We start from the raw sequence: 11,841 nt of genomic DNA on the forward strand, positions 1-11,841 counted from the left end.
CTTTTCTAGAACAGTGCACTCAAATCTCTCTGCTGAAGGGTAAGGAGAGTGTACTGAGAGTCAGCCTTCTATACCTGTCTAACTGGTGACCTCCAGCAAGGTCTAACATGGCAACAGGAGTCTAAGCAGCTGCTAAACCATCAGAATAGGATCGCTGTTGTCTCTGTTCCTTCCTAGGTAGCAACTACTCTGTAGTTAGTTGCTTAACTCGATAGCAAGAGGGCTTCGTGCTATAACAGAGCAATTCAGCAGCATTGAGACGTCATTGCCTGCTCACAGACCGCTTCAAGGTGCATAGCACAAAGGCTATGCTCCATACGGGTCCATGGGAGGGGATCTCCTCTTAAAATACAATATCCTGTCTTCCATGTTATCACTCACTTGCCCAGCAAAAATCATGTCATGTTGGGGGGGGGGTCAGCTAAAGATTCTGGTTTTCTTTTTTTTTTTTTTTCTACCAGTAAACCTTTCACATGAGAATATAATTGTCCACTCCTGCAATCCCAGCCTTTGGGAGGATAAGGCAAGAGGACTGTAAGTTCAAGCAAGCCTGTACTGTATAGCCAGACCCTGTCTCATTCCATCAGTAGCATGCCATGTTAATGGAAGCATTTTAAAGAGTTGATTTATTATAGAGCTAAGTTTGGCAGCCTTTCTTCCAACAGTAAGTAGCTGGGGTGCAATGAGTCCTTGCTGCCGCCAGGGACCAGCAATTCCTTGGCATTCGGCTAATAAATGTTTTAAAGAGCTTAAAGAGCTCGATGTGTTTCTCAGCAAGCTTGCTCAAAAACAATAGCATCTATTACATTTGCCAAGGAAAAAGCGCAAGCCTGTTTCGAATTACCATATTTTAAAAGTCTACCTTGAATTATTGGCTACACATTGAACTAATTTTAAAAGTGGGTTTATTGTAGGGGCTTTGGTTTTCCTCCAGAATGTGGGGCAATTTGAGCACAACAAAAGTTGGGGGGGGGGGCAACTGCACAATTCTGTCTTTATAAATACTTGATCCATAAGTTTTGTGTTTGTGAAATGCAGGTTTCAAATCAGTAAGCGACCTCAGAGCTTCAGCACTTGTTTGGAGATTGTAAATGGGTTGTGATGTTTGCAAAGAATCTGTGGTTTTTGAAGCAAACGGTTTCATTGAGAGTTGGAATCCAGTCAACACAAGACTGGAGGAAATGTGGCTGGTCTAACTGCATAAGCGTCGCACAGAGGTGTTGAAAGCCGAGCCTGGATGAAGAGCCGGGGTGTGAGTCCCGCTAAGGCTCTTCCTGAGCCCATGGTCACCTCAGCTCATTCTCTTCTCGTTTTTCCAAAATGCTTTGAAATCTCTGGCTTGCACGTCTATTCAATACTTTAAAAAGTGTGTGTGTGTGTGTGTGTGTGTCTGTGTGTGTGATATTTCTGCAGGTGCAGAGGCAAGGCACACTCGAAGCGGTGGACCGGTGATGGGAATGAAGCAACAGGAAATCCTAACAGCTAATCTGCTTGTCAAATGATGGCTCCTGGCATCTTCGGTTCTATTTGGGAGTGGACTCCAGCCCAGTCTCTCTGGCTCCTTTTCTCTGGTTCTCCTCCTGCTCCAAAATGTGAGTGCTCAGCTCTATCAAGCTGCTGAGTTGTAACTCTGTCACTCAACCACCTTGGAGAGCTATTTTTATACAGGTTGTAGCCTCTCTCTTTGCTTCCAGCATCAGATGGCTCCCTGGAAGCCTGAGGAATGAGGCCATCCTTTTAATTGGGGTGATGATGAAAATACTTTGCAGCAAGCAGAAGGGTAGAAACGCCTTGGGTTTGTGCTGTGTGGCACTTCGTTCCTCGAGAAGCCATCTCTCTAGCCATGTAAAGCATACAGACCTCAGATGAGAACATACAACATGACGAAAATAAAGAGCCTGCCACAGATGTCACAAAATCTGTTCACTGCAGAGTGCATTTTCCGAAACGGACTGCAACTCCCAGGTTAGACACAGTTCTACCATGTGCAGTGATGCAGTCTCTGGTCCAGGTTAGACACAGTTCTACCGTGTGCGGTGATGCAGTCTCTGGTCCAGGTTAGACACAGTTCTACCCTGTGCAGTGATGCAGTCTCTGGTCCAGGTTAGACACAGTTCTACCGTGTACGGTGATGCAGTCTCTGGCTCTTAGGAAATTAAAAACAGAACAATTAGAGGAAAGAGGACAATTTATAGAGCTTTGGTATATGGAGAATGACTTTGCACTTCAAAAAAAGGGGACAAATATCATAATAAGTCAAATTATATACTAGTAACCTCCATCTATAACAGAGGTATAACCCCATCCTAAATCAAAGAGTGGTTGCAGATACCAAATGAAAACTGATGTACATAATCATGACTTAGATCCATATAAGGAACCTAGTCCACTATGTCTATTAGCATATCATGCTAAAGGTCAAGAGTTATTCAAAATTTCTATTTACTATTTCTCTCCATCATCTTGCTCTTGGGAGGGAGGCAATGTACATCCTGTTTCTATTTCTCACAGAAATACAGTCTCAGAGGTTGAAAATAAGACTCAATTTTGTTTTGTTACAAGAAACCCCTTAATTTGACTTAGTAAAATAATCCCTACCTCTCAAACTGGTTCTGAGAAAGCCTCTCTTCTCCCTGTCACTTCCCCTTGACAAAGACATTCTGTTTAAAATATGTTCTTCTATACCAGCATCCCTGCACTGTTTTTTAAAAACCTGTTGGGTTTGCTTTGGTTTGGTTTAACCTAGTAGGTCGCCTGCCATTCCCAGAGAAACGTGTGTGTGTGTGTTACAACACCTATAACCTGACAAATTTTGCCCCAAACAGAAGCGTTCTTTTCCTGAGAAGTCATTTACTATAATACAATTGTCCCCTCTTATCTACATGGGATATTTTTTTTAAGATACCCAAAAAACTTGGCTATCAGCAAAACCTATATATTCTATTTGCTTGCTACACCTATTCACGTGGCAAAGTTTAATTAGACGCAATAAGAGATTAACAACATCAATAATAAAATAGCATAATAGTGAAAGCACGACCAAACGTCCCAATCACGTCATGCTCAGAACTGCATGCAATTTAAAATGCATGAGCTGTTTGTTTCTGGAATCACCTATTTGATCTTTGTGGACCGCCACTGGCCATGGGTAACCGACACTGTGGAGAGCAAAAGTTAGAATAAAAACAAACACCATTACACTTCCTACAGTAAATTACACGGCAACAGTCTTTATTAGTGAGTGCAATGATGAATTAAACATTTTATATAGCAAATAAGGCTCTTCATCCCGTCTCCTAACGAATGAAAATGTTTGGTCCTACACTAGGATTTTTGGTCCTACGCTGGAATTTCAGTCTATTCAGAATGGGCGCAGAACCCCAGCTCCTTTAGATAATGTAAGCCCAGTGGTTTCTGGGCATCATACTGCCTGCCAGCTGCTTGGATGCCCCAGCTAACAGACACCTTTATCTGACAGTTTAAATGTCACTTCTGCTATGAAGTCCTTTCTAACTACTGTAAATGATCAAGTCAAGGAATGTTTAATTTTAGTTTATTCAGATGTTTCGTTTTATCGTTTAATTTCTTAAACGTTTGGTCAGCCTCCCTCCATCTAACTTTTGCTTTTCCCTCTCTCAGGACAGCTCCCACATCTCCTTCCCGACTCACTGAAAACTAGCTGACTCAATAAAAAGGTGTTGAGATTCTAGGAAGAGCTGGCTGGCTGGCCAGCTGGCGGCCTCACTGGCTAAAGCGCCCGCCAGTGTTTGGCAGAGATTCGCCCTCAGCCGGCTAGAAATGGTCCACTTGAAAGAGACTTTTGAAAGAAAGGAAGTGGCTGGGGATGGAGGAGGGGTCTGAATTCTTTTACTGAAATCACTTCCAGGAGAGTCTGCTTTTCCATGATAATTAGTTCTTTGAAGAAATTCGTGTATTTACTCTTGTCAGGATAAATACTGAACAAATGCTTCCAGCTCTCCCCTGCTAAGCACCAGACAGGATTTGTGATGGAATATGGGCCAGAATTTCAGGCCAATGAGTTAGGACCAGAGCCCAGGGGAGATCCAGATGGCCCCTTCGTGACAACCATGGATACCTGTCATCCTGGGTCGTGGAATGGAAGAAGTGGCTCTCCAGCCAACCTTTCTTGGACCTATAGCATAAAAGAAGAATAAACCTCTCTCACTATGGCCCCAGGAGTGTGAGAGAGCTGGCCAGGATGGCACCAGCCTAGGAGGGCCTGATGGGGTGGACCCACGGACTGATCAGCTCCACCAGACCCACATCCCAGGCCTTGGATCTGAGAGGAGTTTCTGTGAGTGGCCAGTGATGACGGCATGCCAGAGGCCATGAGCCAAACCAATGACTCATTGCAATGAACATTCGTGGCATTTGTGGATGGGGCTGAATGGACAAAGTTGTATGGTTCGTTTGTTTGTTTTGTTCTTAATTAAATTGGGGAGGGGGTTCTGTTATGATTTATGACTCAGGTGACCTGAGGCCGGTCCCACGAGGGGGCCACAGCGGTGACCCAAGGCCGCAGTGGGTGGGAGAGAGACAGAGAGATAGGCCATGCAGAGAAAGAGCTTGGGTATAGAGTTTATTTAGTGGGTACTGGGAAAGATATAAGGGTAAGGGGTTATGGAGTGGAAGAGAGACAGAGAAAGAGAGGAAAGAGTAAGGGGAAAGGGATAGGCAGAAGCTGCCTGTTCAAAATATTCAAAACAATGACAGGCAAAGAGAGTAAGAGGAAGAGAGGAGAAAGATCAGCTTACCTAGGCAGGAAGTGGGGAGGTGGGAGGGAGTGGGAGGTGGGAGGGAAGGGGGGGGGGGGAGAGAGTGGGTGGGGCTTGTCTCTTAAAGGGACAGGGTACCCAGGTGACAGGGCAGGCCTGCAGAATTATAATTACAACAGGTTCTTCTAGGGCGGAGGTGGGGGGGGATGCTGCAGGGTGAGGGGTAGATATGGAAGAACAGAGAGGTGCGTAGGATTCGGGGGGGAAATGAATGACGTGAAATTCCCAAAGATCTATAAAGAATTACTTTATAAAAAATTAAATTACATTAAATTAAAAAAAATAAAAATGACAGCTTATTAAAAAAAACTTCTCTCTCAACATGTTTAATGTGATAAATGTTAAATTTTGCAGAAAAAAATTCCAAGACTTGCACAAACATCCCATGGATTTCCCATGCAATACATTGCCATCTTGACTTTATCACACGCCTGCCCCTCTGTTTTTCCTTCCTTCTGTTGCAGGAACTTTAGAGGCCTTTGAGTGGATTCACCCCACATCCCTAATGGAATACCTCTGCTCCTGGGTGGAGATGTGACCTTCTGATCTGCTGCAAAGATTCGAACATTATATACCATTTTCTTCTCACTTACAGGGCCCAGCAGCCCAGGGATGCAGCTGGAAGACACCCAAGTGCCGGCCTTGAAACTATGCAATGGAGAGACAGGAAAGATGGCATGCTCAGTGGAGAGATGGGAAAGAAAGTGAAATAGAGTGGCTCCTGCTCCATGGAGGGAGGTAGAGCTAGAGACACGACGGCAGGGACGAACAGGCAGGTATGAGGAGCCTGCTTAGCCATCTGAGGTCATGGAGATATCCCGGACAATGCTGCCCAGGCTTATGTCTGGGTCCAGGGTCCTGCTGCAGCCAGAGTCTGAGCTGATGTCAATGGCCCTAGTTAACACCAAAGGCCATGCTAATGTCCGTGGTCTGAGCTGCCACCTGAGACCATGTGGATGTCTGAAGATCCTGCTGCCATGGGGGATGGGGGGGTCATATGATAGGTGCTGACATCTGAGTCCATGGTGATATCATGGCTGGGCTGCTGTCAAGGGCCATGTGTAGGGCCATGGTCCTATCACAGCTGGGGTCTGTGTTGATGACAGAGGCCCATGATTCCACCAAAAGCTATGTGGATATCCATGCTCTGGACTGCCGCCTGAAGCCATGTTGGTGTCAATGGCCGCAGCACGGGAGGATGGGAGGCTCGGCAGGCTTACAAACTCAACTATTGGCCAGGCCCTGACTTGGCTCATCCCAACAACTTCTTCAGTATGAGCTGCTGGCACACGTGAAGAAGTTGGTAGGATGGAATGATAGCCAAAGAATCTCCATAACTCTGGGCGACAACAGAATATCCAAGAGAATTCTCAGTGAGGATCCAGAATCAATAACGGAGCACAAGTCAGGGACCCTGAACCAGACTCATTGCAATGAAAGCTTTTAGAGAAAAAGCATACATTGTGTGGCGCGCCATAGCACCCAGTACCACTACAACAAACGAGTGTGTGATGGAGAGGCAGGAAAGACGGAGAAGCCGCATGGTACAAGGACAGTGACCAGTCCGAGAGAAGACTGCGATCTATAGTATAGAGGAGCAGGTCGTTGCCCCCTAGGGTTGGCGAAATGTGAAGTTCTTGTGTAATTCTTGTTTCTGTTTTTAATTATTTTGTTTTATTTTATTTTGTGTTTTCAAGACAAGGTTGCTCTGTAGCTTTGGAGCCTGTCCTGGAACTCACTCTGTAGACCAGGCTGGCCTTGAACTCACAGAGATCCTCCCCTCTTTGCCTTCCCAGTACTGGGACCACTGCCTGGCACAATATTTATTTTTATTTGTTTAATTCTTTTCTTTGAGGGGGAATGTTGCAAGGGTGAACGTTAGAAGGACTAGAAAATGAATGGACTGGGGTGTGTGATGTGAAGAATGAATTTTTAAAAGTATGTTAAAATAAATAGATCTTTAAAACTAATAAAGAAACAAAAAAAAAGAATTAATCCACTGGGCCTAGCTAAGAGACCACCCCTTAGGAAAGCTGGCTCACCTGAAGCCATGCAAAAGAGGCTCAAGGAGTAGTTACCCTCTTAACGGGACATCAAACTTTTGCTCTCCAGACCCACAGTCCAGTTGCTTGAGGAGCTGTAGCCATATACGTCTGGTAAGTCTGAGTCCTAACCTAGAAAGTGTGAGCTCTCCTTTTCCTTCTTTTCTATTTATTCTAGTCTTTTCTATCTCTCAGCTGCAGCCTAAGCATGTTTTCTGTCACCTTGGGCCTTCTCTTCCTCTAAAGCAGCCCCACTTCTACCATGCATCCTACAGCTGTTTGCTGCTGGCACACTTCCATTGACTGCTCCTGCCTAACTCCAGAGACACTGCTTTCTTTCTTCCTTTTCTCCATATCCCACCTCCCGCTAGCTGAGATTTACAGCATGCTTGCCCTGTGTTTTTTTCATCAATTCTAATATAATTGTCCTACTGACTTCATTTTTTTTAAATTGTTTTTATTGAGCTATCTATTTTTCTCCGCTCCCCTCCCTTCCTTTCCCCTTCCCTTCTACCCTCTCCTGTGGTCCCCATGCTCCCAACTTAGTCAGGAGATCTTGTCCTTTTCTATTTCTTATGTAGATTAGATCCATGTATGTCTCTCTTAGGTTCATCATTTTTGTCTAGGTTCTTGGGACTGTAAACCTTTGGCTGGTTTTATTTGCTTTATGTTAAAAGCCACTTATGAGTGAGTACATATATTTGTCTTTCTGGGTCTGGGTTACCTCACTCAATATGATGTTTCTAGATTCATACATTTGCCTGCAAATTTTAAGATGTCATTATTTTTTTCTGCTGTGTAGTACTCCATTGTGTAAATGTACCACATTTTCCTTATCCATTTTTCAGTTGTTTCCAGATTCTGACTATGACAAACAATGCTGCTGTGACCATAGTTGAGCACATGTACTTGTGGTACGATTGAGTATCCTTTGGGTATATACCCAAAGGTGGTGTTGCTGGGTCTTGTGGTTGTTTCCTAATTTTCTGAGAAATCACCATACTGATATCCAAAGGGGCTGGACCAGCTTGTACTTCCACCAGGAATGTGAGTACCCTCAGCCCACATCCTTTCCAATGTAAGTTGTCATGAGTGTTTTTGATCTTGGCCATTCTTACAGGTGTAAGATGAAATCTCAGAATTGTTTTGATTTGCATTTCTCTGATGACTAAGGAAAACATTTCTTTAAGTGTCTTTCAGGCATTTTAGATTCCTCTGTTGAGAGTTCTCTGTTTAGGTCTGTACTCCATTTTTTATTGGATTATTTGTTGTTTTGAAGATCAGTTTCTTGAGTTCTGTGTATATTTTGGAGGTCAGACCTCTGTCCAATGTAGGGTCGGTGAAGATCTTTTCCCATTCTGTGAGATGCTGTTTTGTTTTGTTGCCCATATCCTTTGCTTTACAGAAGCTTCTCAGCTTCAGGAGGTCCCATTTATTAACTGTTTCTCTCAGTGTCTGTGCTACTGGGGTTATAATTAGGAAATGCTGACTCTATTTTTAAATTGTTTTATTAACAACACTGAGAAATTGCTTGGCCAAGATGGTACACACCTTTAATCCCAGCACTTGGAAGGCAGAGGCAGATGGATATTTGAGTTCAAGGCCAGCCTGGTCTACAAAGTGAGTTCTAAGACAGCCAGAGCAACACAGAAAAACCCTGTCTCAAAACAAAAAAAAAAACAGATTAATAATTAAAAGAGGAAAGCCCAACCTCCCCAGTCACATAGGGTCACCCAACGTGAGCCCTGAACAATTATAGGTAACCTTCTTTATTTTTTTTCCTCTGTCCTTCATTCTTCCTTTCTCCATAATTTATATCTTTATGTCATTTTATATCATTACCACAGAATAGCCCTGCTTTTCTCACATAGAATATCTGAATTGGATAAATTTAGTCTGACTGCTCTTCTTTTCTGCAAAAAGTGGAATAACTCAAAAAAGAAATGAATGGGGAAAATAATTTTAAAGTCAGTTCTAAATCATTTTCTGCCATAGTTAAGTCAGGGGATAAACTGAATACCGTGACTGTGTGTCTAATCCCGACCCTTGGGAACCAGGGGCAGGAGAATCTCATTGTAGAGGGCTGCCTAAGCTGTATAGCCAAACCCTGTCTCCAAAAGCAAGGCCTAGGGTGGACTAAGAAAGTGATTACTCACTTTTCCCTTTCACAGTCTTATAGAATAAAATAAACTCTAACTAGTTTGGGTGTTGTTCTATTTGATGTTAGGAGGACGATTAAACTGCAGAAGAAAAGGGAAAATTACATTCATTGGGTGGCTAAAATTTTATACATACAGTCAGTATCTTTAGAACCTGTAAACTGCTCTATGTACAATGTGTACATGATTTGCATTTCAAAGATGGAGATACTGGGTTGGAGAGATGACTCAATGGTTAAAAGCTCCCATTGCTCTCCCAAAGGACCCCAGTTCATTTCCCAGAACCCTTTTGTGTGACTCAGAACCATTTGTAACTCCAGCTCCAGGGCATCTGATGCCTCCAGCCTCTGTGGGTGTCTACGCTCACTGTGCACATCAGCAGACACAGACACATACACATAAGTAAAACTAATAAGACAAATCTCTGGAACAAGGGAGCCATTAAGCTTAGAGTGGTGAAGGTGCCTGCCCACAAAGCTGATGAGGATGGAGGAGGCAGAGGGAGGACTCAAATCCGTGTGAGGCCAAGACACTCGCCCTACTTTCTCTAGAACTTGCTAACTCCCAGGTCTCTGGGAAACCTAGCAGTTGATGATTCTTTACCCTAAGATAGCCATGAAGTCACAGCCTGAGAGCTACTGCACTATGCAGTCCAGGTTGGCCTCAGACTCACATAGATCCTCCTGCCTCCAGCTCCTAAGTGCAGATATGAAAGGCATACATCTCCATTCCTGGAGCCCTGCCTTATTATTTTTGAGACTAGGTCTCCCATTGAACCTTGCAGTTACCAAGCTCCAAGGATGTACCTTTCTCTGCCTTTCCCGTGCACACCGCTGCACCTGGCTTTTTCATGTGCATGTGCTGGGGATCAAGCTCCAGTCCTCAGGGCTGTGTGGCCAATCTACCAGCAGGCCCTTCTACCAGCTTCCAATGTTTCCATTGAGACAAAATATCCCTGCATGGCCCATGCTGGCTTGAAACTCACCAGTAGCCTAGGCTGACCTCATATCTACAATACTTCTGACTCCACTTCCAAGAGCTACCAGTAAATCTGGCTTAAAGTACTAATTAAATCTGGTTTAAAGTACTGATTAAACCATTTGCACTTTTAGATGTTTTTAAATTTAATGGAAAGATCCCACATATAAATATTTAATTCTATTGCCTAGGATTTCTAATTAACCATCAAGAAAATAAAACTAACAATTTAGAGATAGTACATATCCCCCCAATGAGGAAATGGTAAATCCAACTTATTTTCAATTGAATTTTTAACCCCCATTTTTTTCAAATACTTGGAAGACAAATTAAGAGATTTATCTAACATAAAACCCACTGGAGTAACAGACATTTGTTCCTCGCTTTTGGAACTAGATAGTGTAGAAGTGGCCAGAGAAAGAGACAAAATGCTAGCAAATCAACAAGCTGAATGGTCAGGAACCAAAATGCTGTCAGCTGTCAGGGGGTAAACAAAACAAAACAAAAAACAAAACATGAATTTCTGGGGACCAAAATAATTTCAAACCAAATAAGTAAGCCAAATTCTCTGAAAGGAAATTTAAAAAAGAAAGATAGCACATAAATAGGATCATAAACAACCAGCAACCAGCTCAAAAATAAACCAATGAACTAACTACCACAGAAGGAGGTCCCAGGCGAACATCTACTCCAGGAGTCAATGCCAGGTGGCTGGGCACAAGCTGCTATCTGCTTCTGATCCTGCTGACTCCTCCAGTAGAAAGTAGATTGCCTCCAAGACATCACATTAAAAGTGCACACCTGACCATGTGAAAAATGAAGCTCCCACCCCAAAGGGGACCTAATATAGTTAGTTAACTTTGGAACCAAGAATAAGTGGTTAGGGCTGGGGACACAGAGTTGGGTTATACCAAATTCCATGCTATCCGATGACATTGTTAGCTTTTGGGTTAGTAGAAGTCAATGATCAATGATCTGTTAATATGTTCCAAAAGGTTTTTCTCGGTAGTCACAAGGATGTTAAGTCCAACACAGACATGAGAAATGACTGAGCATTAAGGGACCCAAAAACCATAAAAACAAACAAACAAAAACAAAAAAACAAACAAACAAAAAACTCCTGACTCTGAATCTGCATCATTCCACCCTTTCTTCAATACCTGAAGTTATAATCAGCCAATGAAAGTTTGATGCAGGGTCAGCTTCTTCCCAGGATCTTTAGTTCATAGATGTATTTCATATGGAAATAAAAACATCATAAATCAAGACATTTCTGAAAGTCAACACTCAAGTGTAGTCATAGTAATTAAAGTTTAAGAACTGATTACCCTTTACTCATGTGTGGATATTCTCTCTCTCTCTCTCTGTCTCTGTCTCTGTCTCTGTCTCTCTCTCTCTCTCTCTCTCACACACACACACACACACCTCCTACATTAAAGCAGAAGCTTAAATAATAAGCCATTAAAGACAAAGATCCTAGCAGAGTTCACTACATGTAAGTTAAAAGGGACATGTTAAAAATAAAGAAGAAAATAAAAGTTTAGGGTTTATATAAAACCCAAAGAAAAAATCTGAGAATCTAACAGTTCTCACCTCCCCCATTCTCATCTATCCTCCCATGACTTTGCCTCTCCCTTCTTCATACAGATTCTGTATCAAAGGGAACACAGTGAGAACATGTGGATTACCTTGGTTTCCTGTCCTCTTCAATCTAAACTTAAGAAACTGAAGAATGAGGGTGCCATGGTCGTCACAGTTAAGTGGGAAAACAGAACATTTGGTATCAGAAAAACACTAACCTGAAATGAGGTTAACCCAACTGGGCTAACCTCATTGGAGCTGAGGACAAATATGTTTGTGATACAG

Source organism: Alexandromys fortis, unplaced genomic scaffold (genome assembly GCF_014885135.2).
Source record: "Alexandromys fortis isolate MF-2015 unplaced genomic scaffold, M_Fortis_MF-2015_v1.1 scaffold_7, whole genome shotgun sequence".
NCBI classification, from domain to species: domain Eukaryota; kingdom Metazoa; phylum Chordata; class Mammalia; order Rodentia; family Cricetidae; genus Alexandromys; species Alexandromys fortis.